We start from the raw sequence: 14,700 nt of genomic DNA, 5'->3' as shown, positions 1-14,700 counted from the left end.
CCAGAGAGGAAGAGAGAAGAGAGGAGAGACTCACGAGGATAGGGAGGGGTGGGGGCAGCCCAGAGCCTGGGTCAGAGGGGGGCTGGGAGCTTCCTTGGAGCAACATGGGTTGTGTTAGGACATCTTCGGGAGGACTGGGAATGACTCGGAATGACTCAGGGAACCCAATCTGCTGACCAGACTCCCTCCGCCCCACCTCCCCTCCAAGCCAGTTACCCAAATCTGACAGAGGAGTCCTAAGGCTTCTGCATGATGGTGGGTGAGCCAGGCAGGGGGCGGGGCCCTTGGCTGCTGGGGAGGTGGGCTGTTCTGGGGCTGAACAAACCTCAGGACATTCCCCCTGCCTCAGTTTCCTCATCTCGAAAATGGAGTTAGTGGTGAAGTTCTGAGGCTCTGTCTGTCTCCTTCCCTCCGGATTCCTGGCACACCCAGCCCCATCACGGGGTTGAGAGCAGTGACTCGGCAGAAATGAAAGCTCGAGACTGCTAGCAACCAAATGAGGTTAGCAGGGGAGGGAAGGGCTGGACTGGGTGGCTGGGATTTGGAACAAACGGAGCTAGGCCGCACCCACCTGTTTGTCTGTCCATCCATCCACCCACCCAGACTGTCATTCAGTCATTCAGCACACACTTAGTAAGCACCTACTATGTGCGGGTCAGTGGGGAGGGGAGTGGGCATAAGGTCGTGCCTCTCCCATCCTCTCCCTCTCCCCATGACCCCCACGCCTTCTCTCGAGGAGTGGTCGAAGGAGCACTGGACTGGGAGTCAGTATAGGACTGATGTCCCCTGGGTGCCCCTCTGTGCCTCGGCTGGACTAACAACAGCCACGTCAAGGGTCTGGCTCCCAGCATCATGTTCAGTCCCTCAGTTCCCCTAAGGCCAGATGAGGGATCGGAGACCAGGACCCACCCAGGGTCCCACGGCCAGGAGGCTGTGCCTGACCCAGAGCCCTGTCCGCCTGTCCCGAGTCTGGGAGGAATGATTGCCTATCAGGAAGGATTTGAGGATCCCAGGCAAAAACCAGGCTACAGCGTTCAGAGTCCCCTTGTCCTGTCCCTCAACTGGTGGCTTTGGCTGCCAGTCATCTCAGAAAGGGCCTGTGTGGGTCAGCCTAGCAGCTGCCCCTTTGCCCACACCCAATGGTGGCTGATGCCCTGGGAGGCCATCCAGGGCAACTTCAGCCTCCACAGTGAGACCAAACCTCACTTTTCAGAGAGATGTATATTCAGTGTGTCCCATCTCTCAGAACACCATGGCAGATGACATCCAAGGCCTTACAGAATTCTTGATCTGGAGACATGGGATCCTGTCCCCCTGGGCCTTGGACCAAGGGCCCTACTTTATGGCAAAGAAAGAGCACAGTGGGTGTGCAAGCACGGTAGCCACCACTGGTCTGACCCTGGAGCAATGGGCCTGACGGAACGCTGGGGCAGCCAGCTCGTGTGACACCCTGTGTCCAGAACCCACAGCTAATCAGTGGTGCTGTGACCCCCAAAACTAGGGCACACGGTCCAGGAACAAGCTGTGGAAATAGGATTGTGCCCGCCTCCATCACTCCAGTGCCTCACTTGTAGATTTGTACTTCTCCTCTCTGCAGCCTGAGATTTTGTCAGAGAAGAGGTACCGGTTCCCTGGGACTGGGTGGGGGTGAGGGGGGAGAGCTGGAGGGAGGGAACAGGAAGTGGAGGGAGGGAACAGGAAGTGGAGGAAGGGAAGGGGAAGTGGACAGGAAGTGGAGGGAGGGAACAGGAGGTGGAGGGAGGGAACAGGAAGTGGAGGGAGGGCTCCACCGGGCACAGAATGGGTCCCACTGAACTCAAAGCTGTGACTGCCATCTGACCACTTTGGAGGCCCGATGCCAGGAACCAGCAGGCCGAGAAAGGAGTTACTGTTCAGGGGTGGGTCATCTACCCCAGATCCAGCTGCGGGGGCAATAGTTTGCTTCAGTAACAGGCTTGTGTCAAGTCTTTGCAGGGACTGTGGATGGCCAGCTCCTTTAAGGGGACTCTAATGGGCCGGGGCCCAGTGCAGGGCAGGGGCGGAGCTGAGTCCTGCAATGGGTGGACTGTATTGAATACCTTTCCTGCGCTACTTCCAGCGTCTTGGCTTTGCCTCTTAATCCAGGCCCAGTGGCGGTGAATAAACAGCCCCTGCAGGGTCTGGCCAGGCAACTGCAGGCCAACAGTGCCTCACCCTGAGTTGCATCTCTCTTCCTGCCCTGGGAGTTCACTGATGCCCCATATGGGATGTCCATCTCCCCATCAGGAACCCACTCAGAGATCAGCTGTAACACCATTCAGGCCAGCCCTTGATCCAAGGGAGACGGAGCTATGGGGTGCCTCCCCTTACTTCCCCCAGGCAGATCATCCCAAGATGCATTTCATAAGGAATCTCGGACAACCCTGGGGGCCTGGGCACCCAGGTTGCCTTAATGGTGAACTCAGGAATGCACATTTGTATTGGTTCTCCTTCCTCTCCCCATCCCTCTTCCCTCTCCCCATCCCTCACTCTTGCCCCTGCAACTGTACTCCCCAAAAAACTACGTGTACCACAGCCTTTATTTTAGCCTGCTTTCAGGGAGCCCAGACCAAACAGGTGTTATGGGCAGAATTATGTCCCTAACCCCTTCCCGCCAAATTAGTAGGTTGAAGTCCTAACCCCCAGTACCTTAGATGTGAATATATTTGGACACAGGGTCTTTAAAGAGGTGATTAAGTTAAAATGAGGTCATCAGGATGGGCCCTAATCCAGTATGACTGGTGTCCTTCTAAGAAGAGGAGATTGGGACACAGACACGCACAGAGGAAGGCTCACATGAAGACACAGCAAGAAGATGGCCGTCTACAAGCCAAGGAGGGAGGCCTCAGGAGAAACCAACTCTGCCTATACCTTGATCATGGGTTTCCAGTCTCCAGGCTGGAAGAAACTAAATTTCTGTTGTTTAAGCCATCCGGTCTGTGGCACTTTGTTAGGTCAGCCCTGGGAAACCAATACACAGGTATATTCTATTATCGTCCCATTTTACAACCAAAGAAACAGAGGCTTTGAGAGGCAAAGGACTCGCCCAGGGTCACACAGCTAGTGAGTAGCAGAGCCCAAATGCAAACAGGGGTCTTTGGGCGGCAGAGTGCAAGCCCTCCACACTAGGGTTACTAGGAACCCAGTAAGTCTTCAAATCCCCCCCCGCCGACTGCCCAGTCTCCCCTCCCACGTCTGGGAAGCCCCTCCCTCTATCCAGGCCCACCCCTCCTTCTCCAGCCTTGACTGCATTGGCCTTGGGAAGCTCCCTCCAGCTGCCCGCCTCTGGGCCTCTGGCTCTGCTATTGCTGCAGCACTAAGCTTTGCCAGCTCATTCCCTCCCGCCTTTCCTCTGAAGTCTGTTCTCCAGCAGTGTTACACACACACACACACACACACACTCACACTCTCCCACGCGCTCTGCACTCACCTCAGCACTCAGGCTCATTCTACCACCTTCCCTAATGCCTGCTGCAGACCAGCCACAGAGTGGCTTTGGGGGTGCCCCCTGAAGACCACACCTCCCTTGCTCCCTGTGTCCCAGTTCCCCAGTGAGCACCCTCCTGTCCTAGCTGGGCACTGTGCACAGAGCACCTCACTAACTCCTACCCCCTGCAGCAGGGACTAGTATTGTCTCCATTTTCTATATGAGGAACTGGGGCCCAGAGAGGGATAGGGCTCTGCCTAAGGATGCACAGCAATGACAGGTGGGGCTGGGATTCATCCCAAGTCTCAGGACCGAGCTCTCTCCAGCAGAGGCCAAACTCAAAGAATGGGATTAATTCCAAAATGTTGTGGCTATGACATGGGACTTTCCCTGCGAGCAGGTTAGGATGCAGGGCAGAGGGCAGGGACTGGGCACGTGCACCCGGAGGTCATGCCCCTCCCTGCCACTGCCCTGATCCTCCCCCTGTGGGTGTTCCACTCCCCCAAGGACAAGCATGAACCTCCACCCTGCCCACACTCATTATCATGTGGCCGCCTGACGCTCGGCCATGAAGGTGCTATGCAGAGACCCTCAGAGACTACCACTCGGGGGGTGGCAGGGGATGCTGGCAGTGGCCAACTGTTATCAAGCACCTCCTGTGTGCCAGGCTCTTTGCTGTGTTGTAGCAATGGAAGGGAGAGGCAGACCAGGGCTGACCTCCAAGAGCACATGGTCTAGTGGGGGAAACACACACAATGAACTTTCTGATCACAACAGATGCTGGGAGAGAAAGGCAGTCAGTAATGGGGTGGTTTGACCCAGTCTCAGGAGAGGTTAGGGAGGGCTTCCCAGAGGGCGGGGCCCTGGAGTGGAGATCTGAAGACTGAGTGGCAGTCACCTAGCTAAAGAGGGAGGGAACGGCATGGCAGCTTGAGGGAACAGCATGTGTTGTTCAAAGGGCCTGTGCAGGGAGGGCCGCAGGGAGGGCCACGGGGAGAAGCGGCAGAGAGAAGGCCTGTGGAGTGGAGCTGGTGGAGGCTTCAGATGAGGCTGGAAAGACTCCCAAGGGCTAGGACATGGCGGGCACTGTGAGCACGTTAGACTCTTGTTTTTCTCTGGAAGACATTTGTGTTTTGAGACCCCTGCACCAGTTCTCCATGATGGAGAATGGGGTCAAGGCAGGTCGGCAGTGTGTCCAGGGCAGAGGGCATGGGGATATGTTAGCTGGCACGAATACTAAAAAAGAAAAAAAAAAAAAAGACGCAAAACTCAGCACAGCAGCGACAATAATACCCAGTCCTCACCTGAATCTGACACAACATTGTAAATGAACTATACCCCAATAAAAATTAAAAAAAAAAAAATCCAGTCCTGATTTCAAACTGGAAGGGACCTCAGAGATTCTTAGTTTGTGGACACACAGTTTTACACACGAGGATACTGAGGCCTGGAGAAAGGAAGTGCTTTAAATCCACATGAGTCTGCTGGTTCATTCATTTAACATACATTTTTTTGAGCAACTGCTAGGTGCCAGACACTGTGCAGGAGGCTGGGGACATAAAGAAGAGCAAGACAGAGCTGTCTCACTGTCCCAGGGTGCGCTGAGGCCAAACCTGCCTGGTTCTCAGGGCAGGATGGCTACTGGGGGGGAGGGAGGGGGATAACGATATTGACAAAATTATACTCACGAGCATTGTCCATCCCCAGACACTGTGTCAAACCTTCTGTAAACATGATCTCATTAATTGCTACAACACTGCAAGGGAGTGCTGTGGTGCCATTTTACAGATGACAGGATTAAAAGTCAGAGAGGTGGCATGACCTGCCTCACCCACGGATGAGGGAGGGACCAGGCAGTCTGTCTGGGCTAAGGGGCCAGGCCACCCCTCACCCGGCCACTGCACCCCAGCCTGCCCTCCTCCTGGCCTGATCAGATCCTCTGCAGGACCCAGGACCCCGGCCAGAGCTGGGGGGATGATGCGGGAGCGGGGCGGGGGGATGTGGGTGGGGGGGGCTGCCTGGAGAAGTAGTGCCTGAGGTACTGGGAGGTCTCTGCTCCTTCCCCCATTCAGCGGAGGAGCCCAGGCTGGGGGCTGGAGGTCATGGGGAGGTCAGGGAGGACGCAAGGAGCGGAATGTGTCAGCGCTGAAGGCTGCAGGCAGCCTCCTTCCTTCTCCCACTCTCTCCTCCCCCTCCAACAGTAAAGCAGCCTCCCTGAGTCCACGGTCTGTGCAGGGGGGAGGGGACCAGAGTGGGGAGTGGAGTGCTCTGGCCTCCCCCTGCTCCAGCCGCCCTCCGGGGCACAGTCTTGGCTCCACCACTGTCCCCCATCACTACCTGCAGGAACATATGGGCTGCACACCCCTCCTGCATCGAGCAAGCAGGCATGTGCACACGCGTGTGATCGCAGCCTCCTCGCTCATGTATCCACACCTGTGCATTCACTCGTTCATTCATTCATTCCACAAAGTTCTGAGCACCTGCTCTGGGCTAGACCTCATGCTGGGTGCTGGTGACAGGGGAGAACAAGGCAGTCTAGGTTTCTGCTCTCAGAACAGGACCTCAGAAGGAAGAAGGATGCTCACAAGCGATTATCCTACCCTGTGGTTAGTGCTGAGACCAGGGGAGCACATGGGAGGGAGTTGCTGTGAGGTCAAAGGGTAATCATCCCAGTGGGGGTAGCAGTCAGGGAAGGCTACCTGGAGGAGGTAACCTTTCCAAGACCTAAAGACTGAGTAGGAGTTAGTCAGTGAGGAGGAAAAGGGAAAAGTGTTCCAGACAGAGGGAACAGCATGGGCGAAGGCCTGGACTCCCACGGGAACGTGACCTACCTAAGGAACGGAGTGGAAGCAGGCAGGCCTGGATCTTAGGGTGCAAGCTGGGGAGCTGGGGAGGTGGAGAGGCTGCAGGTGCTAGACGGTGCTGGGTCCTGGAGGCCATGGTGAAGTGGTGAACTTCTCCCTGGGCCAACAGGCGGCTGTGAGCCGGGGAGTGACAGGTCAAAGGTGAATTTCAGAATGCTCATCCAGACTGCACATGTACCTGCACACAGGTCCTGGCCCACGCAGACCTGCACATGCACACCTGTTCACAAGTACCTGTACACACATGCTTCCCACCTGGACACACTCAGGGATACACCTGTGTGCCTGGCCCTGTGCTGAGCTCTTCACACACATGGCATCCAGTTGGGCCCTACAGCTAAGTCCTACCAATTCTCTGCATTTTACCGAAGAGAAAACTGAGGCTCAGAGAGGTGGGGGGACCTGTCCAGAGACTGATGCGACAGCTCAGCACAGCGGAGAAGCAGCGCCCGGGCTCCGGTCTCCAGGCTAAGCTTGTGACCCCTGGGCTCTGAGACCTTCTGGTGAAGAGAGGCAGCGGCGGACAGCAGCCCAGAGGGGCGCCACAGCTCTGCTTTGGAAGCACATTCTCCTGTTTCTCCTGCTCACCTCTCAGGCCCCCCCACCAGCAACCCCAGGCTCTGCAGTCAAACAGGCTAGTTTTGTTTCCTGGAGAAAATACAGATGGAAAGTCCCAGACAAGGACTCCTCTGTGACCCCCATGACCTCAGAAAGCTCCCACCTCTGCCCCTTAATCCTTTGCAAAGCAGCATCACTGCATATTACTTCTTTTCTTTCTGGTACAGCAGGGCTGGCTAAGACCTGGGAGAAGAGCTGGTGCAACACCCCCGTATGGGTTTGCTGTAGCTGCTGCAACAAATAACCACAAATTTAGTGGCTTAACCCAAATGTATTCTCTTATGGTCTGGGGGTCAGAAGCCCAAAGTCCAGGTGTCAGCAGGGCTCTGTTCCTTCTGTGGGTCTAGGGGAGTATCTTGCTTCTTCCAGCTTCTAGACGCTGCCCACTTTCCTTGGCTGTGGCCCCACCCTCCTTCAAAGCCAGCAGCACAGCACCTTCCAATCTCTCTTTCTGATTCTGAGCTTCTTGTCTCTCTTGTGATTACAATGGGCCCACCCCCCTAGCCTGACTGTAAGCCCCTGGAGGGCTCAGCAGTCCTTCTCCCACCTCCCCCAGCCTTTACACACTGCCCAGGATAGGCATGGGGTCCACCACTGCTGCCTAGAAGACAGGGAACCCCATCCAGGCTTCCTGGGAAGGAGTCAAGATGTTCCTGAGGTCTTCGGCTCTCTGGCTCCAAACTTGAGACCTGCCTCTCCCTTGCCAGAGGTAAGAGCTGGCCAAGGAGGAGTTGAAGTTTGAGCTGGTGGGGACCCGTAAGTCCTGCATGAATTCCCCTAGGCCTGATTGGTATCTCCCACTTTGGGGGAACAATGCCAGCAGCCAGTTAGCTGGGCCCCACCAGGCTCTGGACCTCTCCTGGGGGCAAAGGGGAGGAGGAGCTCCAGGACCTGGAACCAAGGGCACTCCAAGGAGCTTGGAGCAGGGAGTCCCTACTCTGCCATGTCCCTGCTGGGCCACCCATGGGGAGTCTCACCCCCTCTCTGAGCCCCAGGGGCCCATTGGGAAGATGGAGATAATCGTGGAGCCCTCTCCCTGGGTTGTGTGGGGATTCAGGGCAACTGGTTGAGCACGTACTGTGTAGTAAGAACAGTTCAAACCTGCAAAGCAGGCAGACATGGGCCTTAGTGGGGCCCTGGCTTACCATGAAAACAGCTATGTCTCCACCTGGATCCTGGAGAGAAGGTGACACACAGCGGAGCTGCCGCCCTCCTGCGCTCAGCTGACCTCTGCCGTGAGCAAGAAGTAAGAGCTTTGCGGAATCTGGCAGGGGGCCCAGCAGATGGGTGACTGGTATCCCGGTGGGGCTGGGTGGAGAGAGAACGGGGCCCTCTGGTCGTCTGGGCCTCTCTCCCTGAGGGATGGAGTCTCAAGGCTGGAGACTGGCCTTTCCAGGCCTCCCCTCTCTGCACCACACCCAGATGAATTAAGTAGGAAGATGTCCCCAGGAAGAGCTCCTTGGCAAGACACCCCATGGGGAGGCAGCCACCACCCAGGGGAGACGTTGGAGAAACGCTGGTGAGACAACATCCCTGGGCTCCTACCCACCCCCAGGCTCACCTGCGTGCTCCCCCAGGATCAGGACACCCCAGGAGCCAGAAGCTGGGGCAGGGCCACCCCAGCTGCCACACTGCCCTGGAAAGATCTTTTCACACTGATTCAGTCCCAGTTTTTGAAGGAGGCCAGAGGTTGCCTCCACGTCGCCCCTCCCCCTTGGTTCTCTGGAACCCTCCATCACAGCTGCCCTGCCCCTCCGTCCCCTCCAAGTGGTAAACCCCCCTGCCCTGTCCAGGAGCTGGCCTCACTGAGTCCCCTTGCATCAGGCCAGGCTCAGTCCTGGAGGCCACAGACCAGACCCTGAGCCAGCCCAAGGGGGGAACCCACACTGAGGGGGTGCCCAGTGCATTTATGGGGCACATGGAGATGAGCAAATTCAGTCAGGTCAGTAGTTCATTGTGCAGCAATTTATCAGGCACTGCAGAGAAGTAGAGACATATCAGCTCTAGAGCTAGAAGGCCCTAGGTTCACATCCCAGCTCCACCACTTACCAGCCAGGTGGCCTTGGGCAGGTGATTTGACTGATATTGTTCCTCAGTTTCCCTACCTTGAGAGTTATTGTGAGGATTAAATGAACGACTGCAAAGTAACGTAATAAATACACGTCAGCTATTATTATTATTATCATTATTATTATTGTTATAAGCCAGGAGATGAGAATTGTTGACACAGGCTGCTAGATCTCTTTTCTCTTCAACCATAAGAATAACACCTCCGGGCTTCCCTGGTGGCGCAGTGGTTAAGAATCCGCCTGCCAATGCAGGGGACATGGGTTCGAGCCCTGGTCTGGGAAGATCCCACATGCCGCGGAGCAACTAAGCCCATGCGCCACAACTACTGAGCCTACGCTCTAGAGCCGCAAGCCACAACTACTGAGCCTGCGTGCCGCAACTACTGAAGCCCGGGCGCCTAGAGCCCATGCTCCGCAACAAGAGAAGCCACTGCAATGAGGAGCCCGCGCACTGCGACAAAGGGTAGCCCCTGCTCGCGGCAACTAGAGAAAGCTCGCGCGCAGCAACGAAGACCCAACGCAGCCAAAAATAAAATAAATTAAAAAAACGAACAAACAAACAAAAACGAATAGCACCTCCATTCTTAGCTAGGCATAGAACTGCCTGGTCTAGAGACTACATTTCCCACCTTCCCTTGCAGCTAGATGTGGCCATGTGACCAAGTTCTGACCAATGGGATGTTGGCAGAAGTGCTGGGGTTCACTCCCTGGGAGTCTCCTTAAAGGACAGGGAGGACACCTTCTCCCTTTTTTCTCCTTTCTGGGATTAGAATGTGAGCATGGAGGCTGGAGCTGGAGCAGCTATTGTGCACTGCGAGGTTGCAGCTGTGTGTCGAGGACGGCAGGGCAACAAGACAGTAGGAGCCCGGGTCCCCAATGGCCATGGACTCTCATACCAGCCCTGACTGCCTGTATTTATTTCAGCAAAGAATAGAAACTTTTCTTGCTTAAACCACTAATATTTGAAGTCTGCCCTGTGTGAAACACAACCAAATCCTTTTTAACACAGAGGTGCAGGCAGTTCCCTGCCTCGTGGGGACTTCAGTTGACTTGAGAGTTGTGGAGGATCCATAACCATGTAAACAAAGAAGGAAATAATTGCAGTTGTGAAAAGAGCTATGAAGGAAATGAAACGAGGGAATGGAGAACAATATGGGAGGTGGAAGAGGCATTGACTGACTCTGGGAGGACAGTCCACGGAGGGCCTCGGGAGGAGGGAACAGTCGAGCTGAGATCTGAGGTGGGAGGAGAGGAGAGGTAAAGGAATGAAGAGGGACCCCACCCTTCCAGGAGCACAAGCCTGGGGTGGAGCCTGGTGGTCCTGGGCCCCTAGCCTGGTCCTGCCTCTTCCCAGCTGTGGCACCCAGGCGAGCTATTTCTCTCTCTGAGTCAAAGCGTTCAGCAAGTACCTGACACATAGTAGGGGTCCAATGAAAGATGGCTGTTTTAGAACACACAGGTGAACCGTGCATAAAATCATAGAGAGGACAGAGGCAGAGGGTGGAGCTGTGTTCTGGAAGTCTTCACGGTAGAGGGAACATTTAGATTGGGTCCTGAGGGGGACTGCCCTGGTGGTCCAGTGGTAAAGAATCCGCCTTCCAATGCAGGGGACTCGGAGTCGATCCTTGGTTGGGGAACTAAGACCCCATATGCCGCGGGGCAACTAAGCCCGCATGCCACAACTACGGAGCTTGTGCGCCACAGCTACTGAGCTCGCGCCGGTCAACCAGACAGCCTGCAGACCTCAACCAGAGAGCCTGCAGGCAGCAAACTAAAGAGCCTGCAGGCCGCAAACTAAAGAGCCCACACGCCACACCACGAAGAGCCCACGTGCCTAGGGGAAGAAAAGGTCTTCTAGGAGCGTGGATCACACCCCCTTTCTACTTGCCATGCACTTTGGAGCCAGCCCCACCCATCATACCTCCTCGGAGCCTAGCTTCTGGTTTCTCCATTGGCCAGTCCATTCTAGATGGGGTCTGACATACAGGCTGGGATTGTCTTCTAACCCCAATTTAATCCCTCCTGCTTCTTTTGGTCACACCCATTGCGTTCCCTCAACCACCGGGCAGTGGGGACCTTCTGGGCTGGATTCTGTGGGTTCCCAGGTCTAGCAAGGCCCTGCTGAACCAGGACCCTGCCCAGACCCCTTGCTGTCCCCTGGCCTCTGCCACACCACCCTGCTCTTCCCTCCTGCCGTGAGTCCCCTCTCTCACACTCACAAAATCCAGCCCACCCACTGTGCGCTCGGCCATTGCCATCACTTACTCTCACCTGCCCTGGCCTTTGCTTTCAATTCATCCATGCCACTTCCTGCAGGAAGCCTTCCTGATGTCTGGCGTAGAGCCTTTTCTCTGAACTGTCTGTAGTCCCACCATCATAGCCTGTATTTATGGATCTATTTGATTCGTGTCTGTCCCCACCCCCCCACTAAATGATGAATCAATCCTGTCCACAGAGGCATCCACAGCACTTAGCACAGGGCTGGCACAGAGTAAGTGCTCAGCAAACACTTATTAAAGGGAGGAAGTAGGAGAATTAGTCCAAACTTCCAGGAAAGATGAGAAAACAGGCTGAGAGGCTTGGCCCAGGTGGGAGTCAGGTCTCCTGCCCCCGGAGTGAGCCCTCCATTCTCTCTCCCTTCTCCCCTCTGCCAGCTTAACCCAGGAGACAGCAGACCGTGGGGCGGGGGTGGGAGCAGCAGGAGGGGTGGGAGGGAGCTGCAGACAGAACACCCAGTCCCCTGGGGAGGCAGAAAGCTGGAGCTGGAGGGGAGGCTGAAGCTCGCATCTGGTTTGGCCCACCTAGGCCTCACATCCACCTCTGCACCCCGCCTAACCACGCCCCACCCTCCCCCTCCTGGGGAAGCACTGGAGGGCCCTTTCAGAGCTGCCCTTTCAGATACAGCCAGTTATATGGTGCCGTGCACGCATCTAAACATCAGTTCCTGAGACAGAACACTGAAACCTGTCTTGAGGCTTGCGGCCAATTTGTTCCTGTATTTAGTATATGAAAGCCCCACCCCACTCCACAAAAGGATGGTGCCTGGACCCAGGAGGCCTTGGTTGAATGGAGTCCTAGGTTTGAATCTAGCCTGAGGGGCTCCCTCTCTTTCCTGAGGCCTAGCACTGCCAGCTCTGTTCCCCAAGCTCTGGGACCTGACCCTTTTGCGAGCCTTAGTGTCCCCATCTGCAACTTGGAACTAGAACTCTGTCCCCAGCCTGCCACTCTGGGGTGCTGGGACAGGCGCGGGAAGTCAGCTGGGCGGGCAGAGGAGAGGGTTCAAGGAGGCATCATGGGACACTGGGGCAGGGAGTCAGGAGGCTGGGGCTTTCTGGAAGCTGTCCGTGGTTGAGCCCCTCTGCAGTGAGGGCAAGGCCCGGGCTGGAGGTGGGGAGAGAGGCCACCCAGCTTTGTAATTGGAGGAATCAGTGTACCGGGACCCTGGAATTCTCTCAGCGCCCTCCACCTCCCCCGACCAGACTGGCTGCCCCTAAGGCTTATTATTATGGCTGCTGTTACTGAAAGATTCCTTTTCCCTGTTTCCCAAGCGCGAACCCACAGCTGATCAGGATGCAGTCGTGGAGTCCTCACAGCCAGAGGCCTGTGGGGTGGGTGGTGGTGGTTACCAGAGCGTGGGCTGTCACAGGGGGCGCTGCGGCAGCGGACCAGGAGGAGGGCACCTGGCAGGGGTGGGGAGCGGTTCCGAGGAAGGCCCACAAGAAGAGATAAAGCTCCAACCCAAGAGCTGACCGTGAGGCCTGGAAGGAAAAGATGGGAAGGGCTTTTCAGGCAGGAGGAACAGCATATGCTAGGGCCCGAGATAGGGCAATATCTGGGAACCACAGTTATTGTCTGGCCCAGGGGCTGAGTGGGAGCATCACGACCGGTGGTGCTGGCATGGTACCCGCCGGCGGGGCCTTGAACGCCGAGGACAACCCTCTTCTTAGCTCCATGGGCAGGGCTTGGACGTTCCACAGCCCCTCCCCCGCCTCCTCCCCTCCTCCGGGAGGTCCGGGAAGCCTGGACCCGCCGCTGCCCTTTCAAGTCGGCCTCCCGGAGGCTCCGAGCTGGCCGGGCGCAGCGCAGGGGCCGCTGCTACTCCGCCGACATCAAAGCCCGCCGCCCCGGCCTGATCCGGGAGGCAGGTTTGGGCGGATTCCCCTTTCATCCCGCGGCTCGGCCGGCGCGCCCTCCGGGAGGCCCTGCACGTCCCTGCAGGGCATGTCCCTACAGGGCCTGGCAGTCAGGGAAGGTAGGGGCTGCGGGGACAGCGAGGCTGTGCTGCTGAGCCCAGCGGGGACAGAGCCTCCATCCTGGTCGGGCTGTGTGACCTCGGGCCTGTTGCTGCCTTCTCTGTGCTTCGGCTTCCACAGCTACCCTCCTCCCTGCCCAGGAAGCCCTAGCACCGGGAAGATTCTGGGCAGATTCCCTAATGTCTGGATTACTGAGCTCCGAGCAGGGAGCTAGGGCTCCCCTTGGTCGGCAGCCACCCTAAGAGGCAGCTATACTTATCACCCCCATTTTACAGATGGGAAAACCTTGGCATTAGGAGGTCACACACCTGGCTAAGTAGCAGAGCTGGGTATTGACCTGGGTTTGTTTGTTTGTTTGTTGTGTGGTTTTGTTTTTTTCTCCAGAGACTTGAAGCTTAGCTGCTGCCTCCGGGATGAGAAGGGCAGGGCTCCCCAGAGCCCAGGCGGGGAACCATCTCAGTCAACACAAGAACCCCAGTTGGAGCTACTGTTATTATGCCCATTATATAGATAAGGGACTGAGGCACAGAGGAGTGAAGGGTGGGCCTCAGTCTCACGGGAAATGACCAAGTCAAAATTTGAACCCACACTGAGCCGCGGTGCCTGATTTGATAGCTTTGGCCACAGAGAGCAGTGGTGTCACCACCACCATCCCCCACCTTACGGGTCAAACACACACAGTTACAGAGCCTGGAAGTGCTTCTCTGTGCAGGGCCTTATCTGCCAAGAGAGGGCGGTTTTAATGGGCCTCCCCAGGATGTCAGGTGCACTCAGTCTGGGGGGATGGATGGGTGCCCGGGTATCAGGCAGATGCCACCCCAACCCAGGGATTTAGAATTCCTCCCTGGAAAATCAGATCATCAAGGAAGTCACATACCGTGAAATGAGTATGATCCTTGCCAGAAACCCACAGGGAGCACCAGAGAATCATCACACGGCACCTTACAGGCAGGGAAACTGAGGCGCAGGACACAGCAGGGAGTCCCCTCGCCCAGCATTTACTGAGGGCCTCCTGTGTGGTAGGGTCTGGGCTGGGGACCTGTTCAGTCCCTGTGCTCCCGGAACTCAGGGTCTGCTGAGAGTGGTCCTCTGTGCACCAGTCATGTAACCATTGTTCAGTTCTGATCCAGGAGGGCTTCCCTGAGGAGGAGATATCTAAGCTGAGACCTGATGTTTAACAGAAGTCAGTGAAGCCAGTGGGAAGAGCATGTCAGGCAGGGGGGAAAGCAGGTGCAAAGGCCCTGGGGGCGTGAAGGAGTCTGGCCTGCTGCAGAAGAGGGGAGAAGCCAAGGAGAAAGCAGAGGGGCAGGACCTCGGGGCTTGGAAAAGCCTGCGTGGGCCAGGTCAGTGCCTGGTGGCAGGAGAAGAGGCAAGGTGGGGGGAGGGGAGAGTGAAGCCTGGCAACCACGTCGGTGACACCCCAGGACTTCAGGTCTCCTTGGGAGATCCCC

The sequence above is a fragment of the Hyperoodon ampullatus genome (assembly GCF_949752795.1).
Source record: "Hyperoodon ampullatus genome assembly, chromosome: 6".
NCBI lineage: Eukaryota > Metazoa > Chordata > Mammalia > Artiodactyla > Ziphiidae > Hyperoodon > Hyperoodon ampullatus.
This window is presented reverse-complemented; position numbering follows the sequence as displayed.